This window comes from Spermophilus citellus (assembly GCF_964194105.1).
Source record: "Spermophilus citellus genome assembly, chromosome: 4".
NCBI lineage: Eukaryota > Metazoa > Chordata > Mammalia > Rodentia > Sciuridae > Spermophilus > Spermophilus citellus.
This window is the reverse complement of record NC_138185.1, coordinates 215,996,703-216,014,942: the sequence shown is the minus strand read 5'-3', so window position 1 is coordinate 216,014,942 and position 18,240 is coordinate 215,996,703. Positions and strand designations below refer to the sequence as shown.

Sequence of the window (18,240 nt, the reverse complement as noted above, 5' to 3'; positions counted from 1 at the left end):
GGGTGGAAAAGCTGAGGGTTCAGCAGTCGCCCAGGCAGGTGTCCATTGTTCTGTACCCTATTCTGCCTCATTCCGAGTGGACTTGGGCCAGGAGCTCATTGGCTGGAAACGGAAGGAAGGAAGGATAGATGGAATGGATGGATGGAGAAGAACGGATGGATGAATGGAGAGAGAAGGAAGGGTGGGTGGAGGAGGGTGGGAGAAGGAAGGAAGGAGGATGGATGGCTGGATGGAGAAACTGTCCCAGGACAGGAAGTAGATGCACAGGCTCTGACAGCAGCTGTCTCAGGAGAGCCAGGAGGTCTCACCTATCAGAGAAGAGCCTGGAGTGAGGGGCTGCCTGGGTGCTCTCTGGCTGGTGATATTTGCTGCTGTGGTTATGACTCATGAGGGTGGGAAGGGGGGCATTTTTGTCTATGTAAACACAGATACCTTCAGACCTGCCGTGAATGGCAGGCAGGACATTGCAGCCACAGGCACACCTGGCACCTTGTGGCACGGAGACCCATGGTCACTGGCCCCTGCAGAGAGGGCCAGCCAGTCCAGAAACCAGATCAGGGCTGATGAGGAGCTGGGTCCCCCGTAGGAAGCTTCCAGAAAGCTTGCTGGGGAGCTCTCAGAGGCTGTGTGGTTGGCTTCAGGAGCCCACTGGGAATGACTGCCCCATTCCTGGCAGATTCAGCACTTCAGGCCCAAAGGGGCAGCACAGAGGCCCTGGAGCATCCTCTGCTCAGGGTCAGACTGGGCAGTGGTTGCTCCTGCAATGCTGTCCACAGCTCTGGCGAAGGGTGCTGCATGCCCCTCCTGACTTCCTGCTGGTGGTATGAGGGTTGATTGGTCATCAGAGGGCTGAGGTTTGCTTTGGGGTAGAGAGAGTTTCTGGAAGCCTCTGGTCAGCCATCTCCTGTTCATGAAGGCTCATCTTGGCTTTGTAGAGTTGCATGACTGACAACTGAACTGAATTGTGGACTTTGATTTCCCTGTCCATTTCAGGAATGGCCAAGAGGTGTGCCTCCGGGCCTTCTCTGCTGCCTGGGGGTTCTCAGTGTGCATGGGTGAGGATGGGGGTTGGTGGATAATGCCTGCCACAGACACAGGTGTGTGCAAAGGAGGTGGGTGTGGACCATTTCTTCTCCAGGATGCTGGAGAGGCTTTAGCCCTTTCTGAAGGCTAACTTGAAAACCCTTTGCAGATGTATACCCACTAAGGAACTCTTGGTGCTACTTGGTGCTCGATGTGCAAGGGACAGTTCTGGGCTTCCCTGTGGTTTGCTGTAGCACTGATAAGGGCCCAGGAGGGGGGTCGCTGCTGGGAGTGGTTCCTGGAGGAAGTGAGGGCCTGTGCTTACCAGCAGACTCCCTTCTTGACAGAGGAAGAGAGGCGTTCCTCCTCCAGACCCTTCCATTCACATGATCCCATTCACATGCACAGGGTGTGAGAGACAACCAGGGGCCACAGGAGGTTTTCCGGGCCTCCTAGGAGGCTGTGCCGAACCTTTCCTGCTTAGTCATGGGTGGGACAGGAGACTGGAGTCACTGCTTCAGAATGTGCTAGGCGGGCAGAGGAGGGGCTCTGAAGTCTTTCAAGATGTGTCTGTTCTTCCTTTGATGATGACTCGGGGAAGGAAGTGGTGGCTGGGGACCAGAATGAGGCCAAACTGGACGCTTTCCACTCTGGCATCTAAAAATAAAACCCACAGTAAAGCCTCTCCCTCACCTCCTCTTGACACTCCTGGGTGTTAAATTTTAAGACATTGGGAAAGGCTTTGCAAAATTTGTAAGCCACATCACCTGTCTGGTTTTACAAAATTAGGCTTCTGTGTACCCAGTCCCTGGCTCTGGGCCCTGGTTAAGGTGGTAGTGAGGGTGAGGGTGACCTTGCACCAGCCACCTCCACATCGGCTGTGTCAGGTCCACTTTCCCAGTCTGGAGAGGCACCCAGTGATGGTGCGTCCTCTGTAGAGATGAAGAAACTGAGGCTCAGGACAAAGTGACCTCTTGGGGTGTTCAGCAGTGTTGGGGTTGGTGTGGGCCTGTTGTCTGCTGGGCAGGCGGTCTCCTGAGCATGGTAGTGGGCTGCTCCACTTACTAACTGCTTGCCTGCCTGGCGTTCCTGCCTTTGGCTACATATAAAAGGATGTTGGGGCTGGGTCAGGACCCAAGGCTGAAAACCCTGGAAAGGTCCTGCAGTGTTTGTTCAGGTCATGGAATCATTCCTCTTCCTGCTGTTCATCAGTGTTCAGTACATATGGGAACTTCAGTGTACCAGGCATCGAAGCCATTTACTCTGAAGGAACTTTGTGTATAATCCTTCCCAGGTGGAGGTACTATTTACGCATGTTCACCTCCTCAGGTGCTGGTCCTATAGCTGTGTGCTGGGAAAAGAGCTTATAAACTCCTTTCCTGTCACCCCTGCTACCCCTTCCACATTGTTCCTCCTCCTCTTTCTAGGGACAGTGTTATAGTGGTGTGGAATAAGACCACCCAGGTTTAGGTCTCTGGCTGTGTGACTTGGGACCAGTTGCTTAAGGACTCTGTGTGTTAGTCTGCTCAGCTATGAAGGGGGATAATTCTACTGTCTGTGCCCAGGATTGGTGTGAGGACTCAGTTATTTTGGGTAACAGAGTTGGCACTGGACCTGGCTCTAAGGAACTGGTGATCTGCAGAGCCACGTGTTCTTGCTTCCTTAGGCAGGCCTGAACCCAGGGGTGGACTGCAGGACAGGAAGCCCGCCAGTCATCGTTATAACCCTGGGCCAGGGAGGTGGTCCCCGTTCCTTGTTTGCAACAGAATTGGAAGAGGAACTGCGCAAGTTGTCAGCCGATAGCACGTCAAGAGTGATCTTGGAGGTCTGGGCTGCACGTGGTAGTGTAGTGCTTGCCTAGCACACAGGGCCCCCGGGGCCAGCCAGTCCCCAGCATGGAAAACAAAGATTTGTGATGAGAGATTACTGTAATTCTTGGCATATGATTCTACAGGAATCCAAAGAATTTGCTATGACAGATCTCTTTCCATTTTTTTTTTGAGTAAGTGGTTTTAACACATATCCATGAAAACTGAAAAATGAAGATAGAATTGATAAGCCTGTCTCGTTCCAGCAGTAGATGATACTCATCTGTGGATACAGGAAATGACTTTAAAGGTCCCATTCACCGCCTCAAAGTTGTGTTTCCAGTAAAGTTGTACTTTCTGTGATTCTCATTTGTATAATTTTAAATGTTTCTGTCATGTTTTTCAGTTGTGTCCTAATATTAATTGTAATGAGAAGAAACATTTTGACACTGAAGAGCTTTATGGTCACATGAGAAATGAAGAAAAGAAACATTATCTATACATGTGTATGTTTTGGCTCACTTGTGGAATAATCAGAACAAGGCTTCCCAGCGTGTGCTGTGATTGCATAAACATCCCAATGGAAAGTGGGCTGGGAATTAGAGTCCAGGAAGAAAAAGGAACGTGGTGGGATTTCCAGGTGTCAAGGAGAGCTTGGTTATATAATTTTGAGATGGATGATGGTGGATCTCAGATCACTAAGGTATTTAGATTCCATTGGATCCATTTAAAAGAGAAATAGTAACAGTTTTAGTTTAAAATGTTAATATTTACAGTATGTTGGAAATTACATCCTCTGCAAGTATTTAAACTTATGATGAGAAATATTAGATGTCAACTGTAAATCGTACAAATAGAGACATTGTTTTAGATGCTCATTTGGGGGGTTTGGTTTGAAGGCCATTTGTTTCTCAGGACTAGGTAACTCCTCTGAGAGGGACAGCAGTGGGCCTGGCTCTCAGGCCATCTAGAGACCCCTCTGGGACTTGCCCAGCCCCATGCACCACTGAGACCCACAGGGGCCCTCTGGTTTCCCAGGCTGTGGACTCATCTGGAGGCCGCTGGCTTCCCTCAGCCAGGCCTGCTGGGCTGAGTGATGAGGATGATGAAGGGCACATGGCCCCTCCCTGCTCCTCAGAGAAGAGCTGCAGTGAGCTGGATCCAGGAGGCTGGGGAAGCAGCCCTGCTCTGTGTCTAGCATGAGGCAAGGGCTGTGGGACATGAGACATTGTGTCCTCATCCTGTGTCCTGAAGAGCCGTCTGTCACAACAGCAAGGGCTGCAAGTTTGCCTCAGTTTCCTGCTTCGTAGTGCTGTCCTGAGGAAGCTGGACCCATGGGCCCTGACTGCACTGTTCCAAGTGCAGTCTCACCAGCTGTTGAGGTGAGAGCCCCTCATGGCCAGGAGCCAGCGGGCGGGGCAGGCTCTTCTCAAAGCAGTGGTGCAGCAGCCTCTCTGGGCCAGGCTGTAGGTGCTGGCCCCGCCAGTCCCCTTGGCTCTCTGTGAAGCCTGCGGTAGGCTGTCAGTGGCTAGGTGTGGGTGAGCACATGGGCTTAGGCACAGAAGAGGGCCTGCACCCAGCCTGGTCATTCAGGAAGGCTCCCTGCAGGAAGAACCTGGGAGTGGTGATGAGCCTTGTCCCCCTGACAGAGCTGCCTGGGAGGACAGTCGAAGCCTGCAGGCCCAACCAGGTCTTGACTCACTCCCTGGGCCTTTGACCTTTAAAACAACTGGATGCTACAGTGATCGAGAGCCAGGCAGGGTATGGCTGTCACTGCCATTTCACCCAGTGAGTCTTTGTTGGAGAAAACATTCCTGGGCAGGTAGGGTCATCTGGTCTGGTGGCAGGATATGGTGGCCTGGGGCCTGCCTCAGCTTTGCAGGACTGGGGGCATTTTCCGCTCTGGCCTGATCTGGGGGGAAGCTCAGAAGAGATGGTTACTGGTCCTTGGGATCTACTGCCCCTTTCTAGAGCAGCTCACATGGGTGGGGAAGACCCCAGAAGGAGAGCACTCCTGTCACCCTCCCTGCCTCTGGCCAGTGCCCTTGGGAGAATGTGCTATGTCCTGGCCCCACCCCAGTGTGTTTCGTGGGCTCTGTCCCCGGTTATTATAAAGGACCAGGGGAGAAGGAGATCTGTTAGCATGAGAGGGCTTGGTATTTTATTTGAAAATGCAAGTGAGTGAACCGCAAATGTGAGAAGTACAGTAGCCGATTATAGATTTACTGTCTTCCTTCCAGATTCCCTGAGAATTCAGACATTATGAAACCCTGTCTTGGAACAGCCGCTGTTTCTCAAGCAGGCAGGGAAGTAAATAAGTTTCCCCATTTGCAGAAGGGAGAGGCTGCGGCAGGCCTTTCTGTCATGGTCTCTCCAGAGCTGTCACTTCCTTGAAATGCTACTGTTCTTGGTGTATGTATCTCCTCCTTGCATGGTGGACAGACAAGCCAGGGAGAAAAGGCAAGACTGAGAAAGGCCAGGCAGACGGTTCTCCTCCGAGAAAGGCCATGTGCCCAGGGCTGACGCAGAAGTGGGTACTGGGCCTCTGGAGCTTGGGGAGCCACGGCGATGACCTCCTAAGCTCCTGAAGAGCTCAGTGGGCAGGACAGGCTCATCTGTGCTGTGGGTGGGGCCTTTGAGGGTGGGAATGGGCGCTGGGCAGTGGGCTGTGGTAGGGAGGTCTTCTGGGGAAGTGATGACAGAGGTGTCCATGGATGGGTGGGTATCAGAATGGGTTGAGCTGGAGCACATCCCTGCACACTCCGAAGCTGGGATGGGGGTCTGATGGTGGCCAGTGTTTTGGCTGGTCTAGACTCTTGGGCCTGAGAGGGTTGGCAAGAGACCTGGCTGGAGGTGGTGGGAATGTCAGTCCCCAGAGGGCTGAGGGACTGTTGGATGCTGAGTCAGGGCATTGAATGGCATCTGCAGGGAAGGATGAGTGCTGGAATTGGAGGTGATGGGGGCAATCCATCTGGCAACAAGGCTGGACTGGAAGTGTCTCAGCATGGGGTAGGACCTTGACCTAGGGAGGGTATTGAAGCCTGGCTGGAAATTCTTGTGGTAATGAGGTCTGGGAGGACAAGTGGCAGGGCTTGGTACCTGGGTGGATGTGGGTGTGAGGAGAGAGGGGACCTCCCCCAGATACCTCCTTCATTGCTGCCTAGGGTACCAGATTATGGGGTGCAGGAGGAGGAGCAGCCAGAGGAGGGCAAGGTGGTGGTGACATCTGCCTGTTCAGACAGATGTGCTGGATGCAAGCAGCAGAGACGCGGGTTCAACAGCTGGCCTCCCCAAAGCAGATCCCGCGGGTCCCGAGGTTGCAGGGCCTGCTTCTCTCTGGGGATTGTAATGCTGAGTTCTCCAGTTCAGTGTTAGAACGTGTCCTTGTCACTTAGGGAGTGTTTCCACCTGACTCCAGACTTGTTTCAGAAGCTATGCAGATGCATCATCTGATGATTCATGCCAGCTGTGCGCCTGCACCACACACTCTACAGAGTCTCCAGCGGCTGCCCTTGCTGGATTGTCTCCTGGGGGCACAAGTAGGCTGGGACTTGCCCTCCCTCTTCCTGGTGCTCTGCAGCCAAGGGCAAGAGGCTTTGGGAAAACTGAGTACTTTGCCCTAATTGAAGGCCTGATGTCCTTACATCTAGAAGCAGACATGCAGCCACTTCCCCAGGTAGCAGTAGCTATATGAGGGCCACCTGAGTTGGAGTGACCCCCAGCAGACCTCAGCATCGCAGGAAAGACTGCCAAGGGGTTGGAAGGTTTCCATGTGGTGATTGAGGCTAGTAATGGATGTAGATTGTCCTGGAATGACCCTGGGAGTCCTGGGCTTGGGCTTGAGTTTCTGTTGGTCTGTTTTCTGGCTGCGTGACCTCATTTTCCTCATCTTTAAAGTGGGGATGCCACTCAGCACATGGGACTCGAGAGACCTGACAGGTCCTGAGGGAGTATTAGGTGACTTCCCTCATTCCTTGTCAGGCACAGCAGCAGAGGCGGAGGCAACGCACAGTAAGCTGTGCTGCAGAGGAGGAGGGTTGCTGCTGGAGGACTCCACACCACAGACGTACTACTACTGAGTTTCTAATTATTACAGATTTTAGTTCACTACGTTTTTTTTAAGGTTTTTTTTTTTTTTAAGAAAATTTGAAGTACAGATTTTTTTTCCAAATATAGAAAATTATTTTCACACTCAGTCATTTACTTAAATCTATTTGTTAACTATGTATCTTATCTGTGAGCATGATCTCCATAGTATTTTTTTATAATACTGATACACTGGGTGGGGGAGTTATATAAATCAGTGTCAGCTTTTTGTAGCTATTAAAAACACCACATTTTGGGAGATGGTGTGGGCAGTGATGGAGAGAGGCTGCCGGGAGGGTGGGTGTCGGGGTGGCTTCCCTCCTGTTGGCATTTTTACTCCTGAGCCTTTTAGGCTTCCGTTAGGGACGTGGTGGGGGAGTCCCGGGTGTCCCACGGTGCTGCTCAGTCCTGGCACGGCCCTTCCTGGCCTCTGACATGCTGAGCCAACAGGAGCAGATCCTTATGAAAGCAAGTTCCTGCTTTCCATGTCTGGGTGACAGAGTGGCCAGGAAATCAGAACCCAGGCCACCCACACTGCTGTGCTGAGTTGGGACTCCATTTCCCCCAGCCCCCAGACCCCTGGTCAGCCTTCAAAAAAGTTCACAGTTGCCTTGGAGTGTGCCAGGCAAGCACTTGAGGTAAAACCAAAAAAAGAAGAAAAAAAAAGGTGGATGAAGGCACACGGGGAAATGGGAAGGACCTAAAGGGCCATCGTGGAAGAGCCAGAGGAAAGTTTCTGCTTTGAAAGTAGCCACCTGTCCTGGACACTCAGGGTGAAGTTGTCCAGCGGGTAGCCACCTAAGGTGGCTGTGCAGCCTCCAGCATCGTGGTCCTGTGAGCTGGTGAGCTGGACACGCTAGGGTGGGGAGTTGGGTGCGGGCTCCTGGCTCCTCACCAGGTGGGCCTGTCTGGGCTGAAGGGCACCTCTTGTGGACAGCACAGCAGCAGAAATGGGAGTCTGAGAAGCATGTTGATGAGAAGGTCCTGGGTCATGCTTCAAGCCCAGCTGGGCTCGCAACCATGAAGTCACAGGCAGAAATGCAGACGTGTGTTTCCTCAGCTGGTTGGGCAAGGGGCTGGCTGCTCCCTCGCCAGCTCAGGTGCAGTCTGGCCTGTGATACCTCTTTGCTTCCCGGCAGACCCCACCTTCTCCTCCCCAGAGCTGCCGGTCAGCATGGGCTGATGAAGCCAGAGCTTCCTAGTCTGCAGGGAGAGCAGGTTTTGTTCCATGTGTGCTCTGTGTTTGCTGGATGTGGACGAAGGACTGAGTGGTTGCTGCACCACGTGTGGCAGGCCCTGCAGGTCTGTATTTGTTCAGAGTGACTCTGGGTTATTCTTGTGCTCTGGAAGTAACGTGTACTCCTTCTTGAAATCTTGGGAGGTAAGAGGGGCCTAAAGGTGAAAATCCAGAGGTACACAGTAAAGTCATTTGTTCAGTGTTTTCCTCTGGCTTTTTCTTCCGTCTTGACATAAGCCATACTCTTACGTGTGGTGTGCGCCACGTTGTGCTTTTCTGTCCCTAGTTTTGTGACCTGCATCTGAGGGTAGATGAACCTTTGCTTGTGCTGTTGAATGAAGCATCTTGTAAGTAACTGCTACAGTGCCTGCCTCCATTCTCATTGGCCCTGTGTCTCAGCACCTAGAACCATCCGTCCGCCCCAGAGCCTCATCTAAGTTATTTCTGACTTGCTGTCACTGACGGTGCTGCTGTGGGTATCTTTAGTCTTCAGTTGTGGTGTACCTAAACTATATCTCAGATATTCACTTTGGATAGATTTTTAGGAGCGACTTTGCTGAGTTTAAGACACCAAGCCTTTGCAATATGATGTTAATATGCAGTATGGGGGCTTGCAGTTGTGCCTCTATGACTCCCACCCATGGTGCCTACAAGACTGGGGCTCAGGCCCAGTGTTACTGTGGTGTCCCCACATCTGACTCTGTGCTCAAAGCAGGAGGTTGGGGAGCCCAGGGCTGTGCAAGACAGTGTAAACCTTGCACATCAGGCTCTCACTTCTCTCAGGGTGGTGTGGCCCCACTCTGGCACACTGCCCTGTCACAGTGGTGACCTCCGCTGAGCACACCCTGGGTGCCAGCCTAGGCCATAAGTATTTATGCCCACGTATTCATGTATTCCTTACAATGGTCTGGTTAGGTATATACTAGTGTCATCCCCATGTTAGGTAGCAGAACACTGAAACCAAGGGCGAGTAGCTTACCCAAGGTCGCATGGGCAGGAGGAGGAGGAGGAACAGGCTGATGGGCTCTTGAGGGCTTATTTAGGATTATTTAAAAAGGTTTCTATTAGGAAAAACCATATGACATACCAGAGTCAGGAGAGCTTAGTCTAACACGGTCCATGTGCCCTTCCAAAGCTCTGTGTGTCCACACACGGCCAGGATGGCTCCAGGGAGATCCTGGCTCACACTGGGTTCCAGTGAAGTCTGTCTCAGCATTCTGTCAATTTGCCTATGACGTTTTTGAATGTGACTCTGAAAGATAAGGACTAACCCTTGATTTTAAACCTCAGCTGGGCCACTCAGGACGGGTGGGGCTGCCAGGTGAGGGGGCTGCCTCTGGTTTGATTCTTGCCTCTGGATGTGTGGAGGGTGATGCTCAGCAGGTTTGTGCTGGGCTTTGGGCCTCTGGCATGGCTATTAGATGCATGGGTAAACTGGTCAACACCTCTTAAGGAGTGGTCATTGTGACAGTTGACATGACCACAGCAAATATGAAGTCAGCCTTACTGTGTTTAGGGGCCCTTTCGAAGAACTTGCGTGTATCAACTAATTCAATCCTCACAACTACTCTTATTCTCTTTATAGATAATGTGTTTATTATCATGCCCACTTTAGATATGAGGAAACCGAGTCAGGAGTCCTCATCCTGGCCCCATGGCAAGCAGGTGGTACAGCTGGCACGCCAGCCCATCATGCTGGCTCGTGGTCCATTCCTTTAAGAGTTAATATATATATTTTGTTAATTCTGATTTTTGTGGTTTGCTTTCCCTTCTTTATAGTGCTGGGTTCAAACCCAGAGCCTCCTGTATGCTGGGTGAATGCTCCTGCACTGAGCTACACCACAAGCCCTTTAAAATTAATATTATTTTTAGTTGACACATCATTATGGATGCATATGGAATCCAGTGTGAGGTTTTAATGTGTGTGTACAATGCGTGGCGATTAAATGAAGCTAATTAACTGTGTTACCTCCTTTACCTCTGATTTCACCTGGTGGGACCTTTGACATTTACCTAGTTACTTTGAAATGTGTGTCAGAGCGCAGAACTCACTCCTGCTGTCGCCCTGTGGCCTGGCAGCCCTGCCTGGTAGCCACATTCTGCCCTCACTGCCGGGGTTCAGCTCTTTTGGTGTCCACCTGTGTAGGAGATCTGTGGTGTGTGTCCCTCTGTGTCCGGCTAGTGTCCTCATCATTAGGGCTTCCAGGTCCCTCTTAACTGCCACTGTCAGCTGTGGCTTTCATGTCCCGACGCCAGTGCATCCCGTGGTTCCTTTGCCCAGGTGTCTTGGTCTCTCTCCACTTCCTGACTGCCAAGTGCTCTTCTCACACAGCCCCGTCTTGCCACTGAGTGGCTGCAGGCCAGTCTGCAGGGATGTGACCTGTTCCTTGGAGGGCCCCATGAGATCCTTAGCAGTTGATTCCTGTTCCAGGGACCTCAGCCAGCTCCCACCCACCGAGGCACTCTCCAGGAACCCAGTGCGGAGCCCAGGCATCCACAGGGCCTGTTCCTCCTGGTGTTCCGACTGCTGGACACTCATTGATCTGTCCAACCAGGTTCACAGTCACTAGCTCTGAAGCCTTCTGGGACCCCCCTTCCCTAGGCCTGGTAAGCCCTCTGTTGTGTGGGCCCCCAAATCTACTGTGCATCCTGCCTCCAGGCAGGCAGGTTTCATTTTATGGTGTCATTGAACACTGTGGGGGCTTTCCCTGTCCTTCTCTGTGAGCTCCTTGGGCCACAGGCCACAGCTCATTCCTCTGGGGACTGTGGAAGCCTCTTTTATGTTCTGACACATAGAAACATCTTACCAAGAAACTTTCAGAAAATAATTGAATGTTATAGAAATAGGGGAATTGGAGAAGTTCCCCAGCATCCCACTCCCCAGCGCCCCTGCTGTGAGCTTTCTCTGTGCCTGCACTAACCCATTCTTTTTCCTTCTCTCTGGTTCTGTATTTAAACAACTTTTAGTGCTTTTGAAGTTGATGAACATTTAACATGACTGCTATAACTAAGGGAGCCCTTGAGATGGGACGTGGGGTAGCTGTGCATTTGTGTATGCTGAAGATTCGTCATCTGCGCTTGGTAGTGGTACCTACGGGCTGGGACAGGGATAGATCTTGGATTTCTTTTTCAGCAGGTTGATGTGTCACCTAGCACCTTTCAGTGGCTTGTTCCATGGTATCCATGGGGCATTGGTTCCAGGAACCCCTCTGGGTGCCAAATCCCTCAGATGCTCAGGTCCTCATAGAGCATCCTCAGTGTCTGCCTGTGATGTGCACTGTCCTCCCGTGTATGTCTCTAGAATATTTAGAGTACCTCCAACAGTGTCCACATGGCAGAGGAAATAAGGACGAGGGAGAAGGTTGGCACGTGATCAGTACAGGTGCAGGTTTTTCTGCCAGACGTTTTTCATCTGAGGTTGGTTGAATCAGGGATGTGGGACTGAGGTAACAGAGGCCTCAGGGAACTCATGAACTGGAGACCACTTTCTTTGTTCATATGAGATGCTAGCTTGTTAGGTAACTTGCTATTTGACTATCCTGGAATGGGAAGAATGAGTTGCTTCCATTATTTTTATGGCTTAAGGATGTTCCTAGCTTTTTGGTGTTGTATATACTTTACTTTCTACCTCTTTCCTCAAAGGAAATTGAGTGAAATAGAAGTAGGTCCAAGCCAAGGAACAGAAGATGTTCCCTGTTAGCGCTGCTGCTGTGAGAGTGCCTCAGGATAGATCTGAGCTTCCTGGCAGCCAGTGTGTGTGGGGCAATGAGATTAGTTACCCTGGTGAAGAAGCGTGTTAAGTCTGCAGGAGGGAGACTAAAAACCATGGAGAGGATTGAACTTTTCTTCCTGAAATATTGAAGAACCTTGTCAGTGTCACAGGTAAATCTTTTGTTTTTCCTGGATGAAAAAGGACAGTGGTAATGGAAGCAGAATAGTGGCCTGGCCACATCTTCCAGGAGTCTCTGTTGCAGGGGCATTGTACTTTGGGCAGGGCTTTCCTCTCCTCAGCCCCCACGTCCACTCTGCCTGGTCAGCTTCCATTCTGCAGCATCCTGTGTACCTGCAGCTCACTGTGGTGCCATCCCTCACTTGCAGGACGGCAGGATTTGCATTCATCTCCCAGGATCCAGCTGGAAATAACAGTAGCCAAAATTAACCACGTCGCGCCTCTCCCCTGCCAGAGGTGCTGGAGGCAGGCAGTATAGGGCTAGGTGGGCCTCTTCTGCTGGTGCTATGTCCCCACCCTGCGTTCCAGGCTTTTTGAAGGGAGGTCACCTTGCTGTCCCTGGTGCTGGAGCTTGGGCCATCGTGCACGATTACATTCTAGGCAGGGGGAAGGCAATGAGGGAGTCGGGCACCCCAGCCCCTGGCGTCCAAGTCTTTTCTCACTTGTGGCATGTTAGCTTTCTGATGCTGTGACAAAATATCGGAGAAAATCAACTTAAAGGAGGAAAGGTTTCTTTTGGCTTATCGTTTTGGTGGTCTGAGTTCAGGGTCGTTGGCCCAGTTGCTTTTAGGCTGCCAGGAGGAAAAACATAGTGGAGGAGGCAGGCTGTCAGCTCAGGGTGGCTAGGAAGCAGAGAGTGTGCAGGCGAGGGCACTCTTGGTACAGAGCCCCTCTTCCCAAACCCACTCAGCTGGGAGTCCATGGTGGATCAACCCACTGGTGGGATTGGAGCCCTAGGGTCCAGACACTTCCCAGTGGCCCCACCTCTGAACAGTGCTTTTCTGGAGAACAAGCTTTTGGGGGACATTTCAGATCTAAACCATCACAGTTGGCCTCCCTAGAAGCCCCTTGGTGCACTGCTTCTACCACGCCTGGGTCACAGTTGAGCCACCGGCAGACAGCAGGTGGGAAGCATGGTCTTCAGCATTTGCTGGTGCCACCATCACCATCGTCATTGCCCGTGGCCCATGGAAGATGGGACGTAAGTGAGGTGTGGTGTGGTTAAGTAAGGGGTGGAAGTGAGCCCCACCGAGAGGATCTCTCCTGAGAGTGGCTCTCATGAGGAAAGAGACTAGGGGTACCTGGTGTGCTGTCTCTGGTCTGCCTGAAGCAGGGCTGGCCAGGGGTGACTCCCTGCTGTGGCTGCGTGACGTCTTGGTTTGGTAGCCCTGAGCTCTTTGCCGTATTCAGGAGTGGGTGCTGTTGGCCAGCAGCACTGTCTGGAATTGGAGCAGGGTTTATCCTGCCTGGGCACATTTAGCTGATCTACTTTCTCCCTCTTTCTGGGTTTCCTTGAGTCCAACCATGCCGGGGTGAAGGGGTCCACTCTGAGGGGTGCTGACCCTGGTCTACTCCCATAAATACCCAGTCCCCCTAGCCTGGTGTGCTGCTTATCATTGGCCCAAGAGGATACCAGGGAGTCCTGGGCACAGCGATCTCATGGCTTTTCCTTGTGAGTCCAGAGCTGTAACTTAGCTCTGCCTTTCTTGCCTCCTTTTCTCACCTCCAGGCTGGAGATGATCTCTGGGAACCACGGCAGCCCCATGGTTCCTTTCCCCAAGGCCTCGGCTGCTCTCCTGTAAGCTGCAGGCAGAGTCGGCCCTTTCAGGGACCCAGCTGCTCTGGAGCTGCGCTTCCCAGGCCTGTTTTCCAGCATCACTGTCAATCTAAGTCTTTTTCTTTTTGAGCTTTAGAGAATGGCCCTGCAGCATACCCTATAAGGAGATGGCTCGGGGTGCCCAGCCCTGCAGCTGTGTCCTAGGAACTTGGCTGGTGTGGGGCTCAGTCGGCATTACTCAATGCCATTCGGGAAGGCTGTCAGCGACCCCATGGGAATGGGGTACAAGGACTGGGTGGGGGTTTGATCAGGTGTCCTGGGTCTCTGCAAGGAGACAGCCTGGAGTCTCCTGGGCTGGGAGGAGCCCACACAAATTCCAAAATGCATTTGGTGCCTTTCAGCTGGACTTTTATGACCCAGCCCAGGCAGTAGCAGTGGTCATGTCTATTTGTGCCTTGCCTTCTGAGGGCCAGTACGAGTGTCTGCACTTGCCAGGCGGGAGGACAGAGGCTCCCCAGTGGCACTGTCTTCACCCCATGAGCCAGCAGTAGAACTGGCCCTGGGTTCCAGGTTGTGCAGTGGCAAGGTCAGTACCCTCTTTGCCCTGAAGGCTGCCTGCTTGGTGAGGTCCGTGACTCAGCCCTAGTTCCAGCTCTGCTCCTTTGGAGCTGGGCAACCCTGAGCAAGTGACACTGCCTCTGCGATGCCCATTGACCAGATGGTGGCAAGGTTGACTGAGATGAGGTGAGGGCAGGTAGAAGGCCTTGTGAAACTGTCAGCCCTCCTTGCTGGAGGGGGAGGTCGCTTGAGGTCAGGAGAGCTTAGAGGCTGGGTAGGGTTGTGGGCTCGGGAGACTTCCTAGCAGCTCACTGGTTTTCTTGCTCTGAGATGACTCCAGTCTTGGGAAGTCCACCCTCCTAACTGGGCAGGAGTCTGGCCTTGACTTGGTGTCTCTCCCATCTCATGTAGGTGGGGCCTGGGTGGCCTGGTGTGAAGGGGGTCTTGGGCTCACTCCCTTCTCCCTCTCTGGGCAATACTTTTGCTGTAGGCCCTGCCAGGTGGCCATGTGGTTCAGGGTGTTTTGACAAGCTCGGCAGGAACCTGGGTAGACTGGGATGCCTTTGGGTCTGAGCTAAGAGCCTAGGAGTATGGTGGGGAGGGGCCTGGCTGGGAGAGGGCCGGGGGCCACAGGGGCACACACTGACTGCACTTGGTCAAGGGCAGCACACCCTAAGCTGAGGCAGCGGGCCCTTACGGGAGCTGGCTCCCTAAGCCTGGCTGTTGGCTGCGCGTCCCGGCCTGGGGCTCAGGGCACACAGTTGCCTTGCTATCTGGGGCCTCAGTGCCTTCTCTTGTCCAAGGGGCACCAGGACCACATCTGTCCAGCTTATTTAGGGGAAAAGATGAAAGGCCTCGAGGTCCTGAGCATGGTCAGTGAGACAGACCCTCCAGTTGGACTGCTGGGGACCCATGCTGTTTCTTGGGACAGCACAGAGCATTGTAGCCGGGCCTACTGGAACCCTGCCTCTGTCCAGCTCATTTTCTGACCCTCTGGAAGGGGATTTGAAAGAAGAGCCTCCTGTGTGGCCTGTGGGAGCAAAATGCGTTTCCTTACCACCTGGGGGTGCACGCCATTGCACGCTTTCTTTGAGCATAGGAGTGGGCTGCACGCTCATGCTGAAACCAATTTTGTTTTGATTTTTAAACCAATGTGACCCTGCTGAGATCTGTGGCTGTCCCGGTATGTCCCTGTTAGATGCATGCTCAGGCTGCTTTTCTCCATGGCTGAATGTGTTTTCTGGTGGTGACCGCAGTCACTTGGCCCTCTGGGTGGATGCTGGCTCAGGCTGTGTTGTCACCGTCACCAGAGGTATTACAGTGAGCATCCAGTCCTCGTGTTGTGGGGGCAAGTCTGTGAGGCTGCTTACTGTTCCGGCAGTTTGTTGATGTATCCCTCCTGGGGAGTGGAGCCGGGCACAGGGGCTGGGTCCTTCAGACTTGGGATGCCCTGTTGTCACCTGCGTTCCCTGTCAGTATGCCTCCCTCCTGGAGGGGAGTCCGTGCCCTCCCTGCTCTGTGTGGAGGTCTGTTCTAATCTCTCCAGCTCAAGTCAGTTTCTCTTCTTTGGTGACCCAGACTTTGTCCCTCCTATATTTTAGCCAGGAATCCGCTGGGAAGCAGGGCTCTGAGATGGTTCTGGTGAAGAAACTGGAGTGGAGGAGTACTTTTGGAGTGAAGGCAGGGCTGAGGGAGCAGGGGGACTGGGGAGGGCCCAAGCCTAGCAGCCGTCGGAGCTGTCACTGTTCCTCAGGCTGACACGGGAAAGAAGGTGTCACGGAGATCCGTGATGGTAGCTGGGCTGCCAGGTGGTGGTTGTGGTCATGGCGAGCTGTGACCACTACCCAACAGGGAGAGAGAAGGAATAAATATCTCTAACCCTCTCTCTGCCACCCTCTGGTTTCCTGCCAGTGCCCATCACTGGCCCAGTGCCACTGGAAGGCCAGAGTCGCAAGTGATGCATTCCATAGAGGTCAGCCTCCCAGGCCCGGAGCAGGGCGGAGGGGATGGAGTTAGTGGGCATCGACTAGGGCCTCCTCCACCCCTGCCTGTGACCCTGTGGCCTCAGGGCTGAGCAGGAGTGCATCCTGTGGCCTCTGTCGAGAGGGGACCCAGGGTCCTCGGTCCCACTGACCTCCCTATGTGGCCCTCCAGCCCATTTCCAGGCACGGGTGGTTTGTGATGGACCCTCTGAGGGAGCTGGCAGCTTGCTGGGCAGGGCCCTTTGTGGCTGAGCCCTTCATCCCTTGTGTTGCTAGGTGCTCCCCCAGGCCCTCCTCTGTCGTCTGGGGACCCTAAGATGGCCAAGTCTTTAGCCTCCTCTGTGCTGGTGGCCCCAGAGGGCTGCTTTAGAAGAGCTGAGAAGGGTGGGCCCCTGCCCCCACTCCCGCCCCTTCAGGAGCTGCGGAGGGCACCTGCTGGTGGGTGGTCCCCTCAGAGCTTTGGAGTCTTAGTTACCTGCAGCCACCAAGTGTGGTGACATTGACCACCGACCACCTGTTGGGCATGTCCCTGTGTGTGCCACTCACGTGTAGGACAGAACATGAGGCCCAGGCTGCTGTCTCTGCAGGCTTTGGGCCAGGCTGCAGGAGCCCTCGTTCCTGCTGGCCCTGCTGCTTGTGCTGTGGCCTTGTGTGGCTTGGGCCAGGCTTGCTTCCTCCTCTGTGAAATGGCTGACAGCATCTCTTGGGTCCAGTCTCCCTCTCGCCCTCGGTGAGTCTGACTCTGCAGGGCAGGGATGGGGAGTCTCCCGCTGCTATCTTCTTGTCCGTCTCCTTTCTTAGCCTTTCATCTTGCTGTGTTATTACTGCAGAACGGAAGGATCTGAGCCTCCCGTCACCACGGGTGCCGAGTGCTAGTGTGAGTGTGTGTTGAGCTGCTGGAAGCGAGCTCTTCTGACGGTCTTTCAGCAGGACAGATTTCCAGAGGGTTTGGCCAGCTCCCACATCCACCTCCCTTGGTTACACTATTTTTGTGCACAGTGAACATACACGTGGCTGCCTGCGCCTGTGTGCGTGGGGGATTTGGAGTCAGGCTGACCTTGGTGACATCCTGCGAGTGACCTTGTCTAGATGTGTGGCCTTGGGCCAGTGTGCTGCAGGCAGTTGACTGCCAGGCTTAGTGTCACCGCGCTCCTCATGCTTGCCCCGCTTGCCTGGTAGTGCTGGGAGGACCAGGTGGGTGCGTGTGGTGGAGGTGCAGGTGCTTTGTGTCCGTGCAGCCCCTGCGGGGTGACGCACCCCAGTACCCTGCGCCAGAGGCGTTCCTGAGAAGGCCCCTTTTTAGCCTTGCAACATCATGCTCCAAAAATGCTCGCATGCCGTTTATTTAACTTTAAGTGGGGCAGATTCTGAAATGGGTTGTTTATTGTCCAAGTTGAATTTTTAATTTCTCATAAATATCCCACAAATTGCTGTAGTACATTTATATTTATTGAATCTGTCAGGGTTGTTTATGACACTGAGGCCTGGGCTCTCCGTGTTTGTGGGCTGTTGCCATGGCGACGCCTGGGTCTGAGGCTCTGCGTCTGTGTGGAAGGTTCTGGAATGGGCTCTCTGTGTGAAGAACTAGGACTGCTACCCCAGGAGCTGGCCTTGGGTGGCTGAGCTGTGTGGGATTCTGGTCCTGTTTCGGCTTTTCCTTGCTCTGTTGCTCTGTCCCCCCGAGGGGGTGCACACTGTATCTCCTAATTCTTACCCCAGCCCTGGCTGCTCCAGTGTGGCCTGGGCCTCCAGTTGTGCTGGCCCAGCACCTGTGAGAGGAGTAGACCCTCAGGCCCTGGAGCCATCGAGCCCAGCTGCAGTTCATTTGGCACTGGGGCCTCCTGGTGCAGCCACTAGTGACAATCCCCTCTGCCATGTTCCTCAGAAGCCTGTACCCTTGGGGCGGATGCATCAGCAGTGACTTATTACACTGGGGGCCGCCCAGTGCCACACATCCCCGAGTCCAGAGACACTCAGGCGGAGAAGCATAGTGGTGTGTGATTCTGTGCAGAGGACTGTCGTGAACGGGAAGGTCTGCG

At 53.4% G+C, this 18,240-nt stretch overlaps 1 protein-coding gene across 3 annotated transcripts in view; it reads left to right on the top strand.

The window, feature by feature from the left end:
* The window catches only part of ITPK1 (inositol-tetrakisphosphate 1-kinase), a 135,243-nt gene that overhangs the window by 27,793 nt on the left and 89,210 nt on the right, over nucleotides 1-18,240 (top strand). The gene's annotated exons all lie outside the window — the stretch shown is intronic.